The sequence below is a fragment of the Taudactylus pleione genome, unplaced genomic scaffold, assembly GCF_031769625.1.
Source record: "Taudactylus pleione unplaced genomic scaffold, aTauple2 ptg000039l, whole genome shotgun sequence".
Classification (NCBI taxonomy): domain Eukaryota; kingdom Metazoa; phylum Chordata; class Amphibia; order Anura; family Myobatrachidae; genus Taudactylus; species Taudactylus pleione.
In genome coordinates this window covers 886,032-906,215 of record NW_028284441.1, presented here as the reverse complement: position 1 = coordinate 906,215, position 20,184 = coordinate 886,032, and the positions used below count along the sequence as shown (strand labels likewise).

The 20,184-nt window shown below is 45.4% G+C and overlaps 1 long non-coding RNA gene across 1 annotated transcript in view; it reads left to right on the top strand.

The window, feature by feature from the left end:
• The window catches only part of LOC148538556 (uncharacterized), a 67,155-nt gene extending 66,440 nt beyond the window's left edge, over positions 1-715 (top strand). Inside the window, exon 3 of the long non-coding RNA XR_015871792.1 lies at positions 630-715. This is a non-coding gene — a long non-coding RNA (uncharacterized LOC148538556). The remainder of the gene's footprint in view (positions 1-629) is intronic.
• The last annotated feature ends 19,469 nt before the right edge of the window (positions 716-20,184 follow it).

Below are 20,184 nucleotides of genomic sequence, written 5' to 3'. Positions count from 1 at the left end.
GGGGTACTTATCTATCCAAATCGCAGTGGGGGGAAACTTTGCACTGGAGCAATTCATCATTGCTTCTGTGCAGGGATAGCTGCTCCGAAAAGCAGCTGTCCCCTCGGTTAGTATCGCAGCTACAGAAGTAGCTGCATTACTTACCTCTTCCCCGTCAGCCCGGCTATGCATGCGAGACCCGAGATCACACATGTGCACAGCCGCCGGGGAGGTAGTGAGGAGGTGGGATCCCTCTTTGCATTCTCTGAACTCCTTCCCAAAGGAAGGAGCGGGGATCCGAGAACATGTGTCATCTGAAGATGGCGCTTGTTCTCAGAAGCAAACTTCAAAAACTTTCAGTTTTTGGAGTTTGCTGAACATCAGGAGTCCTTTTTGGACCCCTTATGATGAATGGCCCGGTCACTAAAATATGCGGAAACTAGAGTTTCCCCATGGTTACCGGGCCATTTAGTGTTGATGAATAGGCCCCTGTGACTCATATTGGTAACCTCTTTCAGGAATAAAAGTAGAGTTACTTGAAAATGATTGCAACATTTCTTTGGGTAGCACTTCTTTTTTTCTAGTTACTTGTACACATAAACCTTCTGATGTGGTTTGATGTTTTATTTTCTGACCATTTGTGATTTCAGGTGGATTAGCAAACTGCCAGTGTCAGGCACAGATTGATATTACAGGAGAGGTTGCAAGAACTGGAAGTTAGTCCTGCACCATGGACACTCACTGGACATAGAGAAGCACTTCTGTGTCTCTTCTTTTAAGTTGCATACATCCAGCATGGACTTCTAATAAACATCAATTGCTTAACTGAATGTTTCACTGACTTATTTATTTAGACATGTCTTGGATGAACACACACAGTCATGTGCATTCAATAAAATTAAAAAGCATTATTGGAAACATTAGATTATTTTGCAGAAAAATACATCAGAGGCAATGTTACTGCAAAGGTTTATGCATATAAATGTGGGATCAGTTTATGATATACCAGTTACTGTGCTTCTCTCGTCTTGTGAAGTTAGGTGTCAGAAGAACTTATTGATTGAATCTGGGATCTGAGGACCACAACAGTTCAGCTTTCTCTTAGACAACCACCCTTCTCTCTTTGCTACACTCGAACCAGGATTTCATTCCTAGCTCTCATTATTCAATTCTCTAGCTTTCTTTTTATTTCTTAAAACCATTTGGGAATTCCTGACAAAACTATTGCAAACCTGACTCAACTGATTGGATTGCACCTTGGTAGCATCTTTTGGGAGATAAAAAAGTGTCTTCAATGGATAATTCACAAAGCAAATTGAAAGAAGCCAAAAATCAATAGTATAGCTCATCAGGAAAATAGATCAACCTACAAGAATGATTAAAAAGCATAAATATACAACATACGCAAGTATTATTAGACTAGGTTATTAAATAAAGTGCACGGTGGTTGCTCACTGATGACCACACACTTGCGTGTCATACAAATGATTAATCTTTTTAACAGCTGTAGAGTTTATACAAGTTTGGAATAATCCACCAGTTCTTATATTGCGCCTGATTCAGAGCAGCACGTAATACCCATGTTTACATAATTCAGAGATCTCTTTGCTACTGCGCATGTGCGAAACCCCCTAAAAACTCGTACAGCACATGCGTTACACTTTGGGATGTGCGTCGGACCATTTTTGCCAGATTTGGATTTGGTTCTATTTCGTCGTCCGGCTTTGGATTTGGATTTGCCAAACTGCGGTGACTAGCTTTGGATTTGGATTTTTTACAAAAATTTACAAAAAAAAAGCTAAAATCACATAAATTGGGATTTTTTTCTTCCTAGAGTATTATTAACCTCGATAACATTGATTTCCAGTCATTTACAGTCAATTTAGACCACCTCACAGCTTATAATATTGTTTTCACCATTATTGGCCAAAGGTTGCAGTGAGCTGACTGGTTACTAAGCGTCAGAGGAGCGGCGCAGCGGCACAGACACCACAAAGTCACGGTGCTTGTATTTTTTATACACAGATGGCTATGGCCCACACAGTCACAGTGCTTGTATTTTTTATATACAGAGGGCTATGGCCCACAAAGTCACGGTGCTCGTGTTTTTTATACACAAAGGGCTATGGCCCACACAGTCACAGCGCTTGTATTTTTACACAGAGGGCTATCGCCCACAAAGTCACAGTGCTTGTATTTTTACACAGAGGGCTATCGCCCACAAAGTCACAGTGCTTGTATTTTTACACAGAGGGCTATCGCCCACAAAGTCACAGTGCTTGTATTTTTACACAGAGGGCTATCGCCCACAAAGTCACTGTGCTTGTATTTCTTATACACAGGGCTATGGCCCACAAAGTCACGGTGCTTGTATTTTTATACAGAGGGCTATCGCCCACAAAGTCACAGTGCTTGTATTTTTACACAGAGGGCTATCGCCCACAAAGTCACAGTGCTTGTATTTTTACACAGAGGGCTATCGCCCACAAAGTCACTGTGCTTGTATTTCTTATACACAGGGCTATGGCCCGCACAGTCACGGTGCTTGTATTTTTATTAGGGGTGTGCACCGGCCACTTTTCGTGTTTTGTGTTTTGGTTTTGGATCTGGATCTTTCTTCGTGTTTTGGATCTGGATTGGTTTTGCCAAAACCACCCTTCCGTGTTTTGGGTTCTGGGTTTTGTGTTTTGGATCTGTATTTTTTTTTAAAAAAGCATAAAAACAGCTAAAATCACAGAATTTGTTGGTTTCTCTGCTCCTATGCTATTATTAACCTCAATAACCTTAATTTCCACTCATTTCCAGTCTATTCTGAACACCTCACACCTCACAATAGTGTTTTCATGTCCAAAAGGTTGCACCGAGGTAGCTGGATGACTATGCTAAGCGACACGAGTGGGCGGCACAAACACGTGACCCATCTAGGAGTGACACTGCAGTGGCAGACAGGATGGCAGTTAGAAAAACTAGGCCCCAAACTGTACATAATGCAAAGAAAAAAAAGAAGTGCAAGATGGAATTGTCCTTGGGCCCTTCCACCCACCCTTATGTTGTATAAACAGGACATGCACACTTTAACAAATCAATCATTTCAGCGCCAGGGTCTGCCACACAACTGTGGCTGAAATGATTGGTTCGTTTGGGCCCCCACAAAACAAGCTGGCAATTAATGTGTCCCTGCACAAACTGGCTCTACGGAGGCAAGATGTCATCCTCATCCTCCTCATCCACCGATTCCTCACCCTCTTCAGTGTGTACATCCTCATCCTCACAAAGTATTAACTCGTCCCCACTTGAATCCACCACCACAGGTCCCTCTGTACCTTCTGGAGGCTGGTCTCCCTGGAAGAGCTGATAATTCATTTTGATGAACATCATCTTCTCCACATTCTGTGGAAGCAACCTCCTACGCCTTTCGCTGACAAGGTTCCCGGCTGCACTAAACACTCTTTCGGAGTACACACTGGAGGGGGGGCAACTCAGGTAAAATAGAGCCAGCTTGTACAGGGGCCTCCAAATTGCCTCTTTTTCCTGCCAGTACAGGTATGGACTGTCTGACATGCCTACTTGGATGCTGTCACCGATGTAATCCTCCACCATTCTGTCAATGGTGACAGTATCATATGCAGTGACAGTAGACATGTCAGAAATTGTTGCCAGGTCCTTCAGTCCGGACCAGATGTCCAAACTTGGTCCTGCCTGCCCTGCATCACCGCCAGCGGGTTGCTTAGGATACCTAAGTTTTTTCCTGGCAGCCCCAGTTGCGGGAGAAAATGAAGAAGGAGCCGTTGACGTGTCACGTTCCGCTTCAGCTGACAGTGTGTTCACCAGCAGGTCTTTGCACCTCTGCAGGCTTGTGTCGGCCGGAAAGAGAGACACCACATAGGCTTTAAACCTAGGATCAAGCACGGTGGCCAAAATGTAGTGGTCTGATTTCAACAGATTGACCACCCTGGAATCCTGGCAAAGCGAATGAAGGGCTTCATCCACAAGTCCCACATGCCGAGCGGAATCGCTCCGTCTTAGCTCCTCCTTCACTTTCTCCAGCTGCTTCTGCAAAAGCCTGATGAGGGGAATGACCTGACTCAAGCTGGCTGTGTCTGAACTGACTTCACGTGTGGCAAGTTCGAAGGGCTGGAGAACCTTGCACAACACGGAAATCATTCTCCACTGCGCTTGAGTCAGGTGCATACCCCCTCCTTTGCCTATGTCATAGGTGGATGTATAGGCTTGTATGGCCTTTTGCTGCTCCTCCATCCTCTGAAGCATATAGAGGGTTGAGTTCCACCGCGTCACAACCTCTTGCTTCAGGTGATGGCGGGGCAGGTTCAAGAGTGTTTGCTGGCGCTCCAGTCTTCGGCACGCAGTCGCTGAATGGCGAAAGTGGCCAGAAATTTTTCGGGCCACCCAAAGCGTCTCCTGCACGCCCCTGTCGCTTTTCAGAAAATTCTGCACCACCAAGTTTATTGTGTGAGCAAAACATGGGACGTGCTGGAATTTGCCCAGATGTAATGCCCGCACAATATTGGTGGCGTTGTCAGATATCACAAATCCCCAGGAGAGTCTAAGTGGGGTAAGCCACTGGGCGATGATTTCCCTCAGTTTCTCTAAGAGGTTGTCGGCGGTGTGCCTCTTACTGAAACCGGTGATACACAGCGTAGCCTGCCTTGTAACGAGCTGGCGTTTCTGAGATGCTGCTACTGGTGACGCTGCTGCTGTTGCTGCGTAAGGTGATACATCTACCCAGTGGGCTGTCACAGTCATATAGTCCTTAGTCTGCCCTGTTCCACTTGTCCACATGTCCGTGGTTAAGTGGACATTGTGTACAACGGCATTTTTCAGGACACTGAGGACACTTTTTCTGACGTTTCTGTACAGTCTCGGTATCGCCTGCCTAGTGAAGTGGAATCTAGACGGGATTTGGAACCGGGGACACACTACCTCCATCAATTGTCTAAATCCCACTGCACTAATGGCGGATACCGGACGCACGTCTAACACCAACATAGCAGTCAAGGCCTCAGTTATACGTTTTGCTTCAGGATGACTGCTGTCGTACTTCATCCTCCTCGCTAAGGACTGTTGGAGGGTCAATTGTTTAGTAAAAGTAGTGGTGTTCCTACTTCCTCTCTGGGATGATGAACGACTCCCAGCAGCAGCAACAGCAGCAGCGGCAGCAGTAGGCGTAGCAATGCAGGATCCTCCAGAGGAATCCCGGATAGGAGAGTCAGTCATGCCAGTGACATGGCCTGCAGGACTACTTCCGATCCTGACTAAGGAGGAAATTGACGAGGAGGGAGTTGACGGTGTGGTTTGCAGGCGCTTGGATACAACAGGACAACGGGATTTAGGTGTCCCTGGACTGCTTACGGTCTTAGCCAAAGTTTCTGAACATGACAGTAACTTTTTATGAACGCGCTGCAGGTGCCGTATAAGGGAGGATGTTCCTAGGTGGTTGACGTCCCTACCCCTACTTATTTCACCTTTACATATGGTACATATGGCAAGACAGTTGTTGTCCGGATTTGGATAGAAATATTGCCAGACCAAAGAGGTGGAATGTTTGGTCTTCTGCCCAGGCATGACCGTGATGGGCTTTTTCATCCCACGGACAACAACTGTCTCCCCCGGAGCCTGATTTAAACAAACCACATCACCATCAGAATCCTCCTCGCCAACTTCCTCCTCAGCGCCAGCTACACCAGTATCCTCATCCTGTTGTACTTCAACAGTGACATCTTCAATTTGCATATCAGCAAGTGGACTGTGGGTGCTCCTTTCAGCACTTGCAGGGGGCATGCAAATGGTGGAAAGAGCCACCTCTTCCCGTCCAGTGCTGGGAAGGTCAGGCATCGCAACCACCACCACACTTGGACTCTCCTTGGGGATTTGTGATATCTTCTTAGAAAGCACAGTTCTTCGCTGTGCTTTTGCCAGCTTAACTCTTTTGATTTTTTTAGTGGGAGGAGGGCTTCCATCGTCATGTGAAGCTGAACCACTAGTCATGAACATACTAGGGATCGACCTTAGCCGTTCCTTGCCACTCCGTGTCGTAAATGGCATATTGGCAAGTTTACGTTTCTCTTCAGCTGATTTAAATGTCTTTTTCAAGGTCATTTTCCTGAACTTTGCCATTTGGGATTGTATGTGCCCTCTACTATGACATTGGGCATCGGCCTTGGCAGACGACGTTGATGGCATGTTATCGTCTATGTCATGACTAGTGGCAGCAGCTTCAGCACTAGGAGGAAGTGGTTCTTGATCTTTCTCTATTTTATTTTTATCGGAGAAAGTTTGGTCCTCCATTTATGTTATATCGATTTGATATATACGTGCGGCTAAACACAGAAAATAATTTTTTTTTTGGTTTGGACTGGAGTGTACTTTGTGGGTTACAGCACCCTTTAACGGTCAAGCCAGCCGGCCCTTTACTTATGACACAGGCGCACTCTTGGCACTACTTTGTTGATGCACGTGCGGCTACTGCGCACACAATTCACAAACACAGAAAATAATTTTTTTTTGGTTTGGCCTGGAGTGTACTTTCGGGGGTTACAGCACCCTTTAACGGTCAAGCCAGCCGGCCCTTTACTTATGACACAGGCGCACTCTTGGCACTACTTTGTTGATGCACGTGCGGCTACTGCGCACACAATTCACAAACACAGAAAATAATTTTTTTTTGGTTTGGACTGGAGTGTACTTTCGGGGGTTACAGCACCCTTTAACGGTCAAGCCAGCCGGCCCTTTACTTATGACACAGGCGCACGCTTGGCACTACTTTGTTGATGCACGTGTGGCTACTGCGCACACAATTCACAAACACAGAAAATAATTTTTTTTTTGGTTTGGACTGGAGTGTACTTTCGGGGGTTACAGCACCCTTAACGGTCAAGCCAGCCGGCCCTTTACTTATGACACAGGCGCACGCTTGGCACTACTTTGTTGATGCACGTGCGGCTACTGCGCACACAATTCACAAACACAGAAAATAATTTTTTTTTTGGTTTGGACTGGAGTGTACTTTCGGGGGTTACAGCACCCTTAACGGTCAAGCCAGCCGGCCCTTTACTTATGACACAGGCGCACGCTTGGCACTACTTTGTTGATGCACGTGTGGCTACTGCGCACACAATTCACAAACACAGAAAATAATTTTTTTTTTGGTTTGGACTGGAGTGTACTTTCGGGGGTTACAGCACCCTTAACGGTCAAGCCAGCCGGCCCTTTACTTATGACACAGGCGCACGCTTGGCACTACTTTGTTGATGCACGTGCGGCTACTGCGCACACAATTCACAAACACAGAAAATAATTTTTTTTTTAGTTTGGACTGGAGTGTACTTTCGGGGGTTACAGCACCCTTAACGGTCAAGCCAGCCGGCCCTTTACTTATGACACAGGCGCACGCTTGGCACTACTTTGTTGATGCACGTGTGGCTACTGCGCACACAATTCACAAACACAGAAAATAATTTTTTTTTTGGTTTGGACTGGAGTGTACTTTCGGGGGTTACAGCACCCTTAACGGTCAAGCCAGCCGGCCCTTTACTTATGACACAGGCGCACGCTTGGCACTACTTTGTTGATGCACGTGCGGCTACTGCGCACACAATTCACAAACACAGAAAATAATTTTTTTTTTGGTTTGGACTGGAGTGTACTTTCGGGGGTTACAGCACCCTTAACGGTCAAGCCAGCCGGCCCTTTACTTATGACACAGGCGCACGCTTGGCACTACTTTGTTGATGCACGTGTGGCTACTGCGCACACAATTCACAAACACAGAAAATAATTTTTTTTTTGGTTTGGACTGGAGTGTACTTTCGGGGGTTACAGCACCCTTAACGGTCAAGCCAGCCGGCCCTTTACTTATGACACAGGCGCACGCTTGGCACTACTTTGTTGATGCACGTGCGGCTACTGCGCACACAATTCACAAACACAGAAAATAATTTTTTTTTGGTTTGGACTGGAGTGTACTTTGGGGGTTACAGCACCCTTTAACGGTCAAGCCAGCCGGCCCTTTACTTATGACACAGGCGCACGCTTGGCACTACTTTGTTGATGCACGTGCGGCTACTGCGCACACAATTCACAAACACAGAAAATAATTTTTTTTTTGGTTTGGACTGGAGTGTACTTTCGGGGGTTACAGCACCCTTAACGGTCAAGCCAGCCGGCCCTTTACTTATGACACAGGCGCACGCTTGGCACTACTTTGTTGATGCACGTGCGGCTACTGCGCACACAATTCACAAACACAGAAAATAATTTTTTTTTTGGTTTGGACTGGAGTGTACTTTCGGGGGTTACAGCACCCTTAACGGTCAAGCCAGCCGGCCCTTTACTTATGACACAGGCGCACGCTTGGCACTACTTTGTTGATGCACGTGCGGCTACTGCGCACACAATTCACAAACACAGAAAATAATTTTTTTTTTGGTTTGGACTGGAGTGTACTTTCGGGGGTTACAGCACCCTTAACGGTCAAGCCAGCCGGCCCTTTACTTATGACACAGGCGCACTCTTGGCACTACTTTGTTGATGCACGTGCGGCTACTGCGCACACAATTCACAAACACAGAAAATAATTTTTTTTTGGTTAGGACTGGAGTGTACTTTCGGGGGTTACAGCACCCTTTAACGGTCAAGCCAGCCGGCCCTTTACTTATGACACAGGCGCACGCTTGGCACTACTTTGTTGATGCACGTGCGGCTACTGCGCACACAATTCACAAACACAGAAAATAATTTTTTTTTTGGTTTGGACTGGAGTGTACTTTCGGGGGTTACAGCACCCTTAACGGTCAAGCCAGCCGGCCCTTTACTTATGACACAGGCGCACGCTTGGCACTACTTTGTTGATGCACGTGCGGCTACTGCGCACACAATTCACAAACACAGAAAATAATTTTTTTTTTGGTTTGGACTGGAGTGTACTTTGGGGGTTACAGCACCCTTTAACGGTCAAGCCAGCCGGCCCTTTACTTATGACACAGGCGCACGCTTGGCACTACTTTGTTGATGCACGTGCGACTACTGCGCACACAATTCACAAACACAGAAAATAATATTTTTTTTGGTTTGGACTGGAGTGTACTTTCGGGGGTTACAGCACCCTTAACGGTCAAGCCAGCCGGCCCTTTACTTATGACACAGGCGCACGCTTGGCACTACTTTGTTGATGCACGTGTGGCTACTGCGCACACAATTCACAAACACAGAAAATAATTTTTTTTTTGGTTTGGACTGGAGTGTACTTTCGGGGGTTACAGCACCCTTAACGGTCAAGCCAGCCGGCCCTTTACTTATGACACAGGCGCACGCTTGGCACTACTTTGTTGATGCACGTGTGGCTACTGCGCACACAATTCACAAACACAGAAAATAATTTTTTTTTTGGTTTGGACTGGAGTGTACTTTCGGGGGTTACAGCACCCTTAACGGTCAAGCCAGCCGGCCCTTTACTTATGACACAGGCGCACGCTTGGCACTACTTTGTTGATGCACGTGCGGCTACTGCGCACACAATTCACAAACACAGAAAATAATTTTTTTTTTGGTTTGGACTGGAGTGTACTTTCGGGGGTTACAGCACCCTTAACGGTCAAGCCAGCCGGCCCTTTACTTATGACACAGGCGCACGCTTGGCACTACTTTGTTGATGCACGTGCGGCTACTGCGCACACAATTCACAAACACAGAAAATAATTTTTTTTTTGGTTTGGACTGGAGTGTACTTTCGGGGGTTACAGCACCCTTAACGGTCAAGCCAGCCGGCCCTTTACTTATGACACAGGCGCACTCTTGGCACTACTTTGTTGATGCACGTGCGGCTACTGCGCACACAATTCACAAACACAGAAAATAATTTTTTTTTGGTTAGGACTGGAGTGTACTTTCGGGGGTTACAGCACCCTTTAACGGTCAAGCCAGCCGGCCCTTTACTTATGACACAGGCGCACGCTTGGCACTACTTTGTTGATGCACGTGCGGCTACTGCGCACACAATTCACAAACACAGAAAATAATTTTTTTTTTGGTTTGGACTGGAGTGTACTTTCGGGGGTTACAGCACCCTTAACGGTCAAGCCAGCCGGCCCTTTACTTATGACACAGGCGCACGCTTGGCACTACTTTGTTGATGCACGTGCGGCTACTGCGCACACAATTCACAAACACAGAAAATAATTTTTTTTTTGGTTTGGACTGGAGTGTACTTTGGGGGTTACAGCACCCTTTAACGGTCAAGCCAGCCGGCCCTTTACTTATGACACAGGCGCACGCTTGGCACTACTTTGTTGATGCACGTGCGACTACTGCGCACACAATTCACAAACACAGAAAATAATATTTTTTTTGGTTTGGACTGGAGTGTACTTTCGGGGGTTACAGCACCCTTAACGGTCAAGCCAGCCGGCCCTTTACTTATGACACAGGCGCACGCTTGGCACTACTTTGTTGATGCACGTGCGGCTACTGCGCACACAATTCACAAACACAGAAAATAATTTTTTTTTTGGTTTGGACTGGAGTGTACTTTCGGGGGTTACAGCACCCTTAACGGTCAAGCCAGCCGGCCCTTTACTTATGACACAGGCGCACGCTTGGCACTACTTTGTTGATGCACGTGTGGCTACTGCGCACACAATTCACAAACACAGAAAATAATTTTTTTTTTGGTTTGGACTGGAGTGTACTTTCGGGGGTTACAGCACCCTTAACGGTCAAGCCAGCCGGCCCTTTACTTATGACACAGGCGCACGCTTGGCACTACTTTGTTGATGCACGTGCGGCTACTGCGCACACAATTCACAAACACAGAAAATAATTTTTTTTTGGTTTGGACTGGAGTGTACTTTGGGGGTTACAGCACCCTTTAACGGTCAAGCCAGCCGGCCCTTTACTTATGACACAGGCGCACGCTTGGCACTACTTTGTTGATGCACGTGCGGCTACTGTGCACACAATTCACAAACACAGAAAATATATTATTTTTTTAGCACTTGGGGGGAGCACCCCTGATGGACAGAGCACCCCCTGGACAACACTACAGCACTCCTTTAGGACTGGGACACTGCACAGGACTTTGGAGTGGACACAGCCCCTATGGAGAACTGACTGCACAACACAGTCCAGCCAGCCCCTATGGACTTTGAAGTAGTGGACACAGCCCCTATTAACAACAGCAGCACAGCACAACACAGCCAGCCCCTATGGACTTTGAAGTAGTGGACAACAGCAGCACTACACTACACTACACTACACAGCCCTAACTCCCACCCTCCCTCTTCACTGTCCACAGCCGAGTGAGAAAATGGCGCCGACGTGTGTACCTTATATAGGATCCAAAACCCGCGAGACTCGGAAGGCGGGAAGATGACGTTTTGCCTCGATTTCAGATCCGAGTCAGGCGGGAAAAGTCGAGCCTGACTCGGATCGGACTCGGATCGGGGGGGCTCGGGGGGGTTCGGATTTCAGAAATCCGAACCCGCTCACCCCTAATTTTTATACACAGGGCTATTGCTCACAAAGTCAAGGTGCTTGCATTTTTATACACAGAGGGCTATCACCCACAAAGTTACGGTGCTTGTATTTTAACACAGAGGGCTATCGCCCACAATGTCACGGTGCTTGTATTTTTATACACAGGGGGCTATCGCTCACACAGTCACAGTGCTTGTATTTTTATACACAGGACTATCGCCCTCAAAGTCACGGTGCTTGTATTTTTATACATAGAGGGCTATGACCCACAAACTCATAGTGCTTGTATTTATATCCCCATGGGCTATCGCCCACACAGTGACAGTGCTTGTATTTTTATACACAGAGGGCTATGGCCCACAAAGTCCCGGTGCTTGTATTTTTATACACAGAGGGCTATGGTCCACAAAGTCACGGTGCTTGTATTTTTATACACACAGGGCTATCACCCACAAAGTCACTGTACTTGTATTTTTATACGCAGATGGCTAAGGCCCCCAGAGTCTTGGTGATTGTATACACAGTGGGGTACAGCACCAAAAAATTATTTTGTTTTTCTTTTTAAACTTTAAACTTTTTTCTTTTTTAATTTTTTTTACACACAGCCACTTGCAGTCAGTGTACCCCCTTACACAATCAGAGCCACTTGTGAGTCTTTGGACACAGCACTTTATCAGCAGAGTATAGAGCATCATCAGCGTGCAGTGTGCCCCCTTCCAGTCACTTTTGCCAGCGCAGCCAATTGTGAGTCTCTTGTCACAGCACTTAATTAGCAGAGTATAGCGCAGTTTCAGTGTGCAGTGTCTCCCCCTATATAGCAACACAGTGTGCCCCCTCAGCCAGACTGCTCACATGCAGAGTTGCGCACAGTAGGGCGCACAGTAGGGAGCATGCAGGAGAAGTGGTGCCTTATGTAGAGGCGAACTCTCGCCTCTCAAGAGAGTTCAGCACTCTCGCGAGATCCGACGTCAGGACACTGACGTCGGGCTCGCAGTGGGGATCCGAGTTGGCAGGAACACCCGAGCCTCGGCTGAGCGGTTCAGATTCTGTGGCTCATCTCTAGTTACACTGTGTGTATGCTAATAGGTGCTGTGGTGACAGAGACACAGGGAAGCAGACATGTTTTGGAAAAGTGCTGCTCTTGAAAGAGTGCTTACCAGTGGCAGTTCCAGGGGTGGGGCTGCAGTGCAGTACGAAATTCAAATAGGGGAGCCACACCAGCTGCCTGTGAGTCCTGGCCGCATATATCTGGCAGCGTGTGGTGTGGCAGTTGGTGTGGCTCCCCTATTTGAATTTTGGACTGTGCCGCTGTCCAACCTCTGAAGCTGCCACTGGTGCTTACTCTTCTTGCATTAATGCATTCCACGAATCAGGGTTTTATATGTTAATGGTTTGATTACATCAAGAGACTTATTCCTATAAATAAGCCTTCTCAAATAAACTGTGCCTGATTTCTGCAAATCATTGAAAGTACAGACTGATTCCAAATCACTTGCAACTGCAAGGATATCTACATAAAACCAGATGGGTTTGCTTAGGGGATGAAGCTCTGATCTCAAACATTAAAACTGACTATTAAACAGTGTTTCCTAATCTATTAGTCAGCACCTAAAACATGGGAAACACGGGATACAAAGCCATTTAGGTTTGGTTTCCATTTCTCTATTTTCTGAAATCTAACACAACAGGTAGTGGCAGATTAAGGTCCACAAGGGCGTGAAGCTGAACATTTTGAAAGACCTGTTGTGTGATGCCACAGGGGGTGTGACCAATGCCGGACGTATGTGACTGGTGATGTAGGAGGCATGACCAGCCTGTCGGGGTGTGGCATGTATGGGGTTTGTAGGGTGTGGCTAGTACCATGAAGGGCATAGCTAGCTGCTACCTTCAACCAACTTAATCCCCCTCCCACTTTGCTTACATCAATAGTGTAATGTACTAATGAACATATGGACACACAACTGGTTGACGTGAACCTAGTATGAAAAGAAAAAATGGCACTTACAGGCATATTTATCAATAATCTGTTATTAGACCCAATAATTGTAATTTCTTATCGCTGCAATTCACGGCAATAAGAAATTATATATACCGCCTGATTGCATTAAAATTCACATGCAGATACATGGTCCCTGCGATGTGTTAAGAGTGAAGTGATTGCATCAGTGGTGACTTCACTCCTCTATTGGGACCTGTAAGCGCTACTGCACATGTGTGGTCTGTGCTTGTTCAGCGGCCATTGCCAGTTAGCGTTCTGGAGGAACCCACTCCTGGTAATTTTTGTGAAATGTAGCCAAGGCTACATCAATTAACATAATCTGAAGACGGCATTAGCTACCAGGGCCAAGCTTGGGAAATCTGCAAGCTTCGCAACCCCCATAGAAATCTATGTGGGTTATGGTTGCTGTCAGAATTGTAGGGCCCACAGCAGATGTTGAGATATCTGCTGTGGCCCCTCCATGGTACATTGGGTTATTACTTAATATTTGTGGATATCTACATCCCCCTTCCAATCTGTATGTCCTGTAGTGTGCATTCCTTTTCTATATTGTGCTCTCCACCCTTATCTGCACCTCTGTATGTATCCAGAGTTAGGAAGGCTCCCAATTGGCCCTGCCAGCACTTGGCCTGGACTGGGGGATGTTATCTTTTGATAGCTTCGTGTACATCCAAAACATTATGCCTGGGACCTAGTGCCATCATAGAACTGAATTCAGCTCCAAGAAGTTTACAGCCAGATACTAGGGCTCAGTACTGCTGTACTGAGAGCCCCTTCATTAAGCACTGCTACAACATTTTGCCTCTTCATTCTCCAGACTCGGCAGAAACCGCTTGGCGCTGTATGTGAGGCCCTCTACTGCTATTGTTCTCTGGCCAAAATACTTTGTTTGTTTCTTTTATCCTAGGATACTTATTACTTAACACTGGATGTTCGCACTGATGCATTTTGGGTAATTATGGGTAGAAAATGGTCTCTGTTTGGCACTTTACTTTGCATGTTCTTGATAAATAATGATCCCTAATTGCTGTGTTCCTGCCTCCTTACATAACATATTTTAAAAAACAGCTTTTGTGAAGTTGCAAAGCTCCACACAGGGACGCCATTGTGCCCCTCAGTCAGGGCAAGATACATGAGGGTGTACACAATCAGTGGGATCGCTTCCCACTTCCCCCCACCTGCACAGCCAGAGGAGAGACTGATGATGATGATGAGCGGTAGAAGCCTCCCTGCACCCACTGCATACCACCACACAGCAGCGTTTGCTGCACTGGGGAAACACTGCCGCTAACAGGTAAGGGGGAGGGTGGCAGTGGACCTGGGACCCTATTGGGCCCTTCCTTCAAGCCCGGGTAACTCCCTATATGCACGACTGCCACTACAGATGAAGTAAATATCATTGATTATCTTGTTACAATTGCATCTGTCATAGGTGGGATATACAGTGCATCCGGAAAGTATTCACAACGCTTCACTTTTTCCACAATTTGTTATGTTACAGCCTTATTCCAAAATGGAATAAATTCATTTTTGTCCTCAAAATTCTACACACAATACCCCATAATGACAGCATGTAAAAAGTTATTTTGAGATTTTTGCAAATTTAATGAAAAAAAAAAAAAAAATCACATGTACATAAGTATTCACAACCTTTACTCAATACTTTGTTGATGCACCTTTGGCAACAATTACAGCCTCAAGTCTTTTTGAATATGATGCCACAAGCTTGGCACACCTATCTTTGGGCAGTTTCCCCCATTTCTCTTTGCAGCACCTCTCAAGCTCCATCAGGTTGGATGGGAAGCGTCGGTCCACAGCCATTTTCAGATCACTCCAGAGATGTTCAATTGGATTCAAATCTGGGCTCTGGCTGGGCCACTCAAGGACATTCACAGAGTTGTCCTGAAGCCACTCCTTTGATATCTTGGCTGTGTGCTTAGGGTCGTTGTCCTGCTGAAAGATGAACCGTCGCCCCAGTCTGAGGTCAAGAGCGCTCTGGAGCAGGTTTTCATCCAGGATGTCTCTGTACATTGCTGCATTCATCTTTCCCTCTATCCTGACTAGTCTCCCAATTCCTGCCAATGAAAAACATCCCCACAGCATGATGCTGCCACCACCATGCTTCACTGTAGGGATGGTATTGGCCTGGTGATGAGCGGTGCCTGGTTTCCTCCAAACATAATGCCTGGCATTCACGCCAAAGAGTTCAATCTTTGTCTCTCATGGTCTGAGAGTCCTTCAGGTGCATTTTGACAAACTCCATGTGCTTTTTACTTACGAGTGGCTTCTGTCTGGCCACTCTACCATACAGGCCTGATGGGTGGATTGCTGCAGAGATGGTTGTCCTTCTGGAAAGTTCTCCTCTTTCCACAGAGGAACACTGTAGCTCTGACAGAGTGACCATCAGGTTCTTGGTCACCTCCCTGACTAGGGTCCTTCTCCCACGATTGCTCAGTTTAGATGGCTGGCCAACTCTTGGTAGAGTCCTGGTGGTTCCGAACTTCTTCCATTTATGGATGATGGAGGCCATTGTGCTCATTGGGACCTTCAAAGCAGCAGATATTTTTCTGTACCCTTCCCCAGATTTGTGCCTCGAGACAATCCTGCCTCGGAGGTCTAAAGACAATTCCTTGGACTTCATGCTTGGTTTGTGCTCTGACATGCACTGTCAAGTGTGGGACCTTATATAGACAGGTGTATGCCTTTCAAAATCATGTCCAATCAACTGAATTTACCACAGGTGGACTCCATTTAAGCTGTAGGAACATCTCAATGATGATCAATGGAAACAAGATGCACTTGAGCTCAATTTTGAACTTCATGGCAAAGGCCGTGAATACTTATGTACATGTGATTTCTTAGGTTTTTTTTTTATTAAATTTGCAAAAATCTCATGAAAACATTTTACACGTTGTCATTTGGGGTATTGTGTGTAGAATTTTGAGGACAAAAATGCATTTATTCCATTTTGGCATAAGGCTATAACGTAACAAAATGTGGAAAAAGTGAAGATTTGTACATACTTTCCGGATGCACTGTATTAGGCAGCAAGAGAACAGTCAGTTTTTGAAGTTGATGTGTTGGAAGCAAGAAAAATGGGCACGTGTAAAGATCTCAGTGACTTTGACAAGGGCCAAATTGTGATGACTAGATGACTTGGTCCAAGCATCTCCAAAATGGCAGGTCTTGTTGGGTCTTCTTGGTAGGCAGTGGTTAGTACTTAGGAAAATTGTCTAATGCAAATTGAACCATTTTAGCCCCTTCCTCGTGGATCCACAATTCAAGGTATTTTGCTGCTATGGTGGCGGGGCCTAATGACGTGAGAGCCCGGTCCCACCCCCAAAGTGACCAGCTGCATCTCTTCTCCGGGCTTCTACCGGTGAGGAGCAACGAAAGGTGGGCAAGTTTGTTTTATTGTGTAACACTAATGAATATCAGCAATAAAACATTTCATATCAGTTGAGTTTAGAACAGTAATTCTGAACATCAGTTTTCACGTTGTACATCGCCCTATTCTGCCTATCGGCGTCTTTTTGTGCTTTTAGAATTTTTTTTTCTGTGGTCTCCTGCTTCCAGTGTCCTAATTACTCTCCCTACCAAATTTGGTGACATTCTGGTTTTCAGATCAAGCTACAGACGGATGTGAATAAGGGAGGTTTAATTATGGCCACCCCGCATGTACAGTATACTCATTCCCTGCAGCATGTGCAATGAGTATGAAGGGTGGACTCAGCCATAGGGGAGAGAGAGTTTTATTGTATTAAAGAACTTTGCCTATACTTTTCTTGCATATGTGCTGCCCTGGGCTAGGGTTTACGTGGCCTCCTCACAGATCCAAAACAAAAGCAAATTGTACAACTACATTGGTTTGTTTAATAGGGTTGTCCATGTGTTAAGCTAGTCATGGAAATATATTCCTCCTACGGTGCTAATGATTAAAGACAGATGGCATAATAAAATTCACACCGTTGTCTTTTGTCTTTCTAAACAGTAATAAGTATTGTCTGACAGTAACGAAATGACCAGCAAATAGGAAATGAAGCTGGGGAACAAAACCTGAACATACGTATATTTTCCTATCTCACCAAAAAGAAAAAAGTCTCTCACATTTTCTACTAATAAGGTCACGGAGGGAGAACAAAAGCTGTTCAATTATTAATTGACAATATCATTATGTGTCATAGCAGTGTGTCTGTAAGAGCTGGGGTAGCTGGTCTGTGCAGTGCAGGCTGCTTCTGCACAATAGTGGAGTTTTGATTAAATATTGATGTACACTAATTGGCTACAGGGTCTGAGGAAGGCACAAGCTTTGTAGGGATCATTTGTATTCCTGCTTTGGAAAAGGAAAAAACAAAACCAGCATTTTCACATTTCAATCACCTACCTGCTCATTTTCCTACCCTCACTCTTTCCCCAATTGCTCTATTCCCCCGTGTGTTCCTATTAACATAGCGTTAACCTTGCCATATTTCCTAAAGCACTCAGAATCTGCTGACATCCCTGTACTATTAGGCAAACCAAGAATAGCTTCCTTTTACATTGAAAAGGCCCCATGTCTTTGTTAATTGCCCTCTTTCCCCTTTTAACCTGGCCCACTGTCTTTCACTCAGAGTTATGAGTGGAGCGGAACAGGAGTAATTTCTCCATCACTCATTAAACTGACAATGTAAGTGAACAATTAACGATTAACAAATGTAGGCAACCAAGGCTATAGAGTCAGTACGGCAGTGCAATAGGCATTATGTAAGGAGTGAGAGGATAGGTTACAGTATTTAGCAAGAGGGTCATTAGGCTTTCTGGAAAGCATGCATTGACCAAAAATGAACAAAACTTCAATTAAGGGCTCAATAAGATCTTGAGCAGCTCGTTGTTTCGAAGATGCATTTCAAACAAACTGGTGGGGAATACTAAAAGTAATAAAAATAAACACAAATCATAATAATTTACAATAAAACAAAGCAGCATTACAGTCTTGAGTAGTTACACTCTAGAAAAGACAAAGGGGTATATTTACTAAAGTGAGAGTTTTCAGAAGTGGAGATGTTGCCCATAGTGACCAATCAGATTCTACTTAATATTTAACTAGCACTTTCTAGAAGATAATAGGTAGAATCTGATCGGTTGCTATGGGCAACATCTAAACTTCTAAACACTCTCACTTTAGTAAATTTACCCAAAAGTATACAGCACAATATTAAAAAGAGAACTTCAGGAAAAAAATTTAATGTTATCCAAAAATCTTTCTGCCAACAAGTAGAAGTGTGGAAGTGCAATGACCAGGAAACTCAGTGCTCCATAAGTTACTCACTAGACTACTATCAGCAAGAATAATGGTTGCTCCTTTAGCACTGAAAATGGGAAAGTATCCTGACTGCAATAAATGGATATCAATGCAGCTGACTGGCCAACAATCTCAACAATCTTTATCATCATCATCATCAATATAATAATAATAATAATAATAATAATAATAATAATAAAATAACAATAATAATGTTATTATTAAAAGGATGACGACAATGAGCTGTAGCCAAGGAGAGAAGTCACCATTAAAAATATTACAGAAACACATAGACAAATGAAATAAAGAATGTGTGTAAGGGGCAGTCCTCTAATTAATCTCTAACATTGGAGGAGGAGTAGGTAAAGTGAATCATGTGTCATCTATTCCAGTGGAGTAGGTCGGTCTCTTCTAGTTCAGTACATTGTATAAAACGTACTAACCATGTACTCAAATTGTTGAATGTTAGTAAAGTGTTTTAAATATTGAGCTTAGATCTAAAGCTGGGTACACATTAGACGATATGTGTACCCAGTGATGTGATGGGCGTCCACACGGGCAACGGGTCGACATATCAGACGGCCGATACACATTAGACGATCCGGTGCCTGATACTAGCCACATCCCGCTGCATGGGGCTGTCAGTCGCATTGTCAGATGGAGCTGCATATAGGGCCGACCTGATGACGTGACTGACGACCAAGCAGGAGTGCGCATGGCCCGACAGAGAGCGTACACAATAATCGATTTTGACAATATAACAGACCATTCCGTCGGATCGGCCGAAAATAACGTCTAATGTGTAACCCAGCTTAATGGTAGGTTCATTGATTTTTATCATATTTGATACATTGTACTTATTACCTTTTACTTAGATGGTGCCACGAGAGTTCTGTAGGGCTGTACATAGGGCCTGAATCAGAGTTGTGCGCAAACCCAATGACTCTGCCATCCAGTTTAGAGGGACGGGCTGATCTAGGCAAAGTGTTGGTGGTACCCTATTCTTTTCACTTCTTAATATTGCTTTGTACGACACACAGAGGGAGAGTAAAAGCCTTTTTAAAAATCTTTTTGTACCCTTCTCATAACTTCTGCATTTCCGCACTGTTATGCCGGAGCCCTTTTGAAAGCAACTTCTCATGAATTATGGGCCTGATTCAGACTGCTCGCAAGCGCTATGCGCTCGCAAGCGGGTCGATGGCCGGGCAGTGCGCACATGCAGCGTGCACACTGCTCATGCGCGAGCCCCGGAACGAGCGAGAAATCACTCGCTCCTGGGCTCGCAACAAAACAGGGCGGCTGTCGATGTTGATCGACAGCTCGCCATGTTTGGTAGGAGGGGAGGGGGAGTAGCTGGCCAAATGGAGGCGTTCTCAAAGGAACACCTGCCGTTTGAGGGCGGCCCTACTGACATCACTCATGATGTCAGTAGTTG